Source organism: Lolium rigidum, chromosome 6 (assembly GCF_022539505.1).
Source record: "Lolium rigidum isolate FL_2022 chromosome 6, APGP_CSIRO_Lrig_0.1, whole genome shotgun sequence".
In the NCBI taxonomy this organism is placed as follows: domain Eukaryota; kingdom Viridiplantae; phylum Streptophyta; class Magnoliopsida; order Poales; family Poaceae; genus Lolium; species Lolium rigidum.
The window spans coordinates 105115204-105121357 of record NC_061513.1 but is presented as its reverse complement, the minus strand read 5'-3'; the positions used below and the strand labels follow the sequence as shown (position 1 = coordinate 105121357).

The 6154-nt window shown below is 44.8% G+C and overlaps 1 pseudogene; it reads left to right on the top strand.

Moving 5' to 3' along the window:
* The first annotated feature begins 2835 nt into the window (after positions 1 to 2835).
* LOC124663071 lies at positions 2836 to 4252 on the top strand (annotated as a pseudogene).
* Positions 4253 to 6154: the final 1902 nt, after the last annotated feature.

Below are 6154 nucleotides of genomic sequence, written 5' to 3'. Positions count from 1 at the left end.
AATTGTGGAGGAGCTACAGACCAGAAACCATTTTAATCAACATTTAATGGCAACATCAACCATCCGAGATGGACATCATTGTCATTTGGGTTACTCAAACTGTTGGGGCATGCACTTTATCTTCTTCATCGCTCCAATCTTAAAGTACAACATAATTCTATTTTATAGCATTTGATGTTATTTTGGCTCCTAAGTGAAGTAACTAAAAGAAAAAAATGTATGCTTTTGGATTTTCGTGAATTTCTATTTATTTATATTGTACTCTCTTTATTTGGTTTGGGATTTTTTTGGTAGATGAGATGATTGGAAACATTGATATCTATTTTTTGTTATAGTTTCTCATATTGCTTTCACCAACGATTTAATTTCATCAGTTCTTTTATTATCCCTGTTTTTATGTGCCAGTTAAAATAACTTCAAGGAACCAAAAGCTATATAAAATATTTATATGGAGACAAATTACTCAAATAGTTGATTACTGTTTTTTAACCATGAATGTCAAGCATGGAGCACTTGTCATTTCCCACCATGTAGCGACAAACATCAATTCCCCCATCTGAAGTGAACGAGTGTATTGCGAAGAAAAAACAAAGAATATATATGTTCCGATCGAAATGTACAATGTTATATACCTATGTGTCAACACATGTGTGTTGCTGCAAATTGTCTGCACCTAAGAAAGATATCTTCACGTCAAGCCACCACTCCAGGTGGCAAGACAATGACCAGATTGTAGGCTTGGCCTTGACGTGCATCCTCCTTGTCTTGGGCTCCAACACACCCAATGCCTCTCCGTACAGTGCATGTTCCTCGCATGTGTGGCTGCTTGTGCATATAACACTTGACAAAACTGTTGCTTGTGCATATAACACTCAACAAAACTGCACTGACATGAAGATACCATTGATCTCTATAAATATAACATTTACCAAAAAAGGTTGAGTACGTACATCCTTTTAGTGCAAGCTAAAAGACTATTCAAATACTCACAAACACGTGCATACATTCACCCTTATGAACACACATACACTCTACTACCCCTATGAGCATCTCCAAAAGACTAACATTTTTAATTCTTCTTACATAGTTATATCTGTCATGATCACGTCAAAACCTTTTGTACAAAAAGATCTGTTGTCCAAAAGCACTTAAATCAATCAAGCATAGACAAAATTCTAAACTTCCATATTTTTACATGTTAGTTTTGGTTCTCAGTACATATTCAGTTTCTTATGGATGAAGTTTTAACCCCAAACAGGATGTTTCCCATTAAGATCTTGAGGGCTTATGCGACCTCATCCGGTGCCTGACATCTTTTCTCGTTTTCTATTTTTTTCTATTGAAGGGTCATGATTTTGTACAATACTGAAAACCTTGCAGGCTATTCTGAATTTAAAGCAGAGAACAAGAAAATGTTAGCAAATGATGATTGTGTGGTTAGTATCTGGTAAAGAAAACGCAACTGACGATTAAACAGATAATGTCCAAGGAGGACATGGTGAATGTTTTAAGAGAATAAACTCAGCCAAGAACGATGCATATCTACATGTATTGCGATGTGTATGTGTTAAGAGTATTTAAGCAACGCAACTTTGTCTACCAGCCATTAAATGTAAGTGGCACACATTACTGTTATTTTATGATGGGACCGTGACCTAGTCAAAGTATTATTATGGTGGTGCGTTTTGCCAGGTACACCATGCTTACTATTTCAGCAAAGTTTTGTCCTGCCTTAAGGTATGATGTAAGTTGACATGGATTAGGATTTCCTATAGATACAGTTGTAGGAACTCACATGCTCATTAAATGGCTGCTGAATCCATGTAAATTTGATGATTTGTAACATGCGTTTGACCTCATAGGAAAAAAAATATGTGTCTTGTATGAATCTTTTCTCCCTCAGTCTTTATCGAGAGAAGTTCAGGAAATAATGCAAGGCTCAGTATTCATGAAGGATCGGGAGGAGAAGGGGGACTCTGAAATCTGAATATCGCTTATTTCAACATCACCAAAATGACATATACATACCGTAGTGAGGTTGAGCGTGGATTGATGATACAGGGGGATCCATCATTCATCCAGCTCGCCGGTCGCCGGCGCATCGACGTGGCCACAGTGAAAGTGGCATCCGCGGTGCCAGTACGCCACGTACGTGGGACCATCATCTCCAAAGAGGCACGGCATGCGACAAAGACGATCTTACCGGCCGCGTGACCGCCGACCCAGTCCACAGATTCCCACAAATCTGTCTCCTCCGCTCTGGATGCCCACACCTCCAAAGACTCACCGCACAGCTCGGCCCATCGGCCGCCAGTCTCTCCTCGTCCATGGCCTTATATGTCGTTGGCTCCTTGGCCATCAGAGACAAAGCTGGTTAAGCCGCTGACCACCAAGTGCCCAAGGACAAGGCAGACTCCCTTTGGCATGCCGTCAACGGTGGTGCCAGCGGTGGGAGAGGTCGAGCGTGCGACATGTGGTGAGGAGGAAGGAGAGGGGATCGTTCCTAGTATGGAATCAGTAATTCTTTGTTTAGGTAAATTTAGATTTCTTCCATTAGTCACTTTCCATATTTTTAAAATCATGGTGATTGACGGAATCCTTGATTGATTGGTATACATAATACTTTCCTTAATTGTTGTTTACGAACGTATTAGAGATGCATGCCATCATGCGGTGAGAGTTATTCGATGGAGATCGGACGGTCTAGACTCTCCCAATGTTTGATGTCAAAGTGGCTACCATCCCCAACTCCAATATAATAGTAAAGATTTCGATTCCCCTGGGAGCAGGCTCCCACGCACGTTAACAAAGACCAAGAAGAAGAGCATAGCCGTTATGACGCAGCACAAGACGGTGGTGCTCTCTATCCGTCGCTGGGCGTAGGCCATCTCTCAACCCCATGGTGGAGCTGGCCAAGCTCTTCCTCCACCGCGGCCACGCCGTCATCATCGCCGTCGTGAACCCGCCCGACAAGGACGCCGTGTCCGCCGACGCGGTAGCCCGCCTCGCCGCCGCCAATCCCGCCATCACGTTCCGCCTCCTCCTCGCGCCGTCTTCTTCCGACGAGGAGGAGCATTTCTCCAGCCCGATTCTGAAAACCATCGACGTGCTTCGCCGCGCCAACGCTGAGCTACGAGAGCTCCTCCGCGCGCTCCCCGCCGTCGACGCCCTCGTGGTCGACATGTTTTGCGTCGACGCGCTCGACGTCGCCGCCGACCTCGCCATCCCCGCCTACTTCCTCTACGCGTCCGCGGTCGGCGACCTCGCCATCATGTTCCACCTCCCATACTACTACCCCGCCGTCCCTTCGTCGTTTAAGGACATGGACACGACCGCGCTCCACTTCCCCGGCGTGCCCACCCATTCGTGCGTTGGACATGTCCACCACGAGTTGGACCGAGAGAGTGACGTCGCCAAGGAACGGCTGCGCCAGTACACGTGGATGCTTGCAGTGAGAGGCTTCCTCGCCAACAGTTTCGATTGGCTGGAGTCAAGGGCTCTCCAAGCACTCAGGCACGGCCTATGCACACCTAGCCAGATGACGCCGCCAGTCTACTGCATCAGCCCGCTGGTCCTTCCTGGACATACGGCCGGCGAGAGACACCCGTGCCTCGAATGGCTTGACGCGCAGCCAAACCAGAGTGTGGTGTTCCTCTGCTTCGGCAGCTTGGGCACCTTCCCCGCCGCGCAGCTAGGAGAGGTGGCACACGGGTTACAGAAATCTGGCCATAGGTTCTTGTGGGTGGTGCGCAACCCACCGGAGCTCATGGACGAGTCCGTCTTGGAAGCGTTGCTTCCGGAAGGTTTCTTAGAGAAGACGGCTGATAGAGGGTTCGTCGTGAAGAACCGGGCGCCACAAGCCGAGGTGTTGCAACACGGAGCCGTTGGTGCGTTCGTGACACACTGTGGGTGGAACTCGGTACTCGAGGGGATCGTGTCCGGCGTGCCGATGATCTGCTGGCCACTGTACGCCGAGCAGAGGATGAACAAAGTGCATGTGGTGGAGGAGATGAAAGTAGGGGTGACGATGGACGGCTACGAGAAAGAAATTGTGAAGGCGGAGGATGTGGAGGCGAAGGTGAGGCTGGTGATGGAGTCGGAGGAAGGGAACAAACTCAGAAAAAGGCTCTCGGTGGCCAAGAAGATGGCGGCCGATGCTCTGAAGAAAGGCGGGTCGTCCGACGTGGCTTTTGAAGAGTTTCTGCGGGACTTGGAGAAGTGTAGTTCCGATTCTAACAAAAAGACGATGTAAACTATTCATAGAAGTGAGCACGAAGGCGGATGTCTCCTACTGGAAAAGCTCGTGGATGTTGGTTCTATTGGTCCTTTTTTTTTTATCTTAACGTTATTTGCTTCGACTATCTCCTCTATTAACTGAACTTAGCAGTCATTATCTGAACATGACGGATCAACCAAAAACTGCCACATAGAGGTGATACTTTTTGACATTTTTTGCGGGATCGACCTTTTTGACAATTCATTACGGTAGATGGTCTTTTTTTGTTGTTAAAATTCGGGTTCGCGAGGAGTTTGGACAAGTGCAGTACTCAGTTTGAAAAAAGATAATGTAAATTTAACAGCTATAACACCTTATTTTGGTATGCAATTTTTCGGTGAAAGGAGTTGATAATTTGTTGGTATATCAGCTACTGTCACGCTAAGCAAGAACGAGTGTAATACTAATACTTCCTCCATTTTTAAAAAAGCTTCGTAACTTTTTCTAGATACGGATGATTCTATAGTTAAAACATTCCTATATACCTCCGTATCTACACAAAGTTGAGAAGTTTTTTTCTTTAACGAAAGGAGTTACTTTGTTATTTTATAAAAGTTAACTGTATATACACGTTCACGCTGGGCTCCCAACCCAAGAAAATTTGGCCGTGGTCCAGGCAATTTGCCAATTGATGTTGTTTTTCACGATATATTTGAAGATTCGACGGCTCGCAATGCGCTTGTTTTGTGGAATTAAAGTTCACACTTTTGCTGATTAATAGTTTTCCAATTTTATTTATCTTGTGGTTTAGTGAATTGGATGGGCTTTCCCTTTGCTCTCCCTTTTGTCTCTTGAAAAGAACAATAATTCTTGACTTCTGCGTGGACTGATTTGCTTATGCATTAGGATGCTCATAGTGGAGAGTAACTTAGTCTAGTAACATATGTTATGTTACTAGTCTAAGTTACTGTCTCCATAGTGGGTAGTAACTTAGATGTGGTTTCATGCAATGTGTTTTTAATTATGTTGTAGACTCATATTGCTTTGGGATGTGTGATATTATGGTAATATAGATAGTTACCACCTCACTTATTTTTTTCTTTTATTGTCATGCCATGTCACCAAAATGCCTTGAGACGTGTGATGCGCGTAGATGTACACGTCCGTTGGGAACCCCAAGAGGAAGGTATGATGCGCACAGTGGCAAGTTTTCCCTCAGAAAGAAACCAAGGTTTAATCGAACCAGGAGGAGCCAAGAAGCACGTTGAAGGTTGATGGTCGCGAAATGTGATGCGGCGCAACACCAGGGATTCCGGCGCCAACGTGGAACCTGCACAACACAACCAAAGTACTTTGCCCCAACGAAACAGTGAGGTTGTCAATCTCACCGGCTTGCTGTAACAAAGGATTAAACGTATCGAGTGGAAGATGTTTGCAAAGAAAATAGTAAAACACAATTGCAGTAGATTGTATGCTATGTAAAGAATAGGACCGGGGTCCACAGTTCACTAGAGGTGTCTCTCCCATAAGATAAAAGCATGTTGGGTGAACAAATTACAGTCGGGCAATTGACAAATAGAGAAGGGCATAACAATGCATGTACATGATATGATAAATATAGTGAGATTTAATCCGGGCATTACGACAAAGTACATAGACCGTCATCCAACTGCATCTATGCCTAAAAAGTCCACCTTCGAGGTTATCATCCGAACCCCATTCGGTATTAAGTTGCTAAGCAACAGACAATTGCATTAAGTATGGTGCGTAATGTAATCAACAACTACATCCTTAGACATAGCATCAATGTTTTATCCCTAGTGGCAACAGCACATCACAACCTTAGAACCTACTGTCACGATCCCAGGTGCCAATGAAGGCATGAACCCACTATCGAGCATAAATACCCCCTCTTGGAGTTAAGAGCAAAAACTTGGC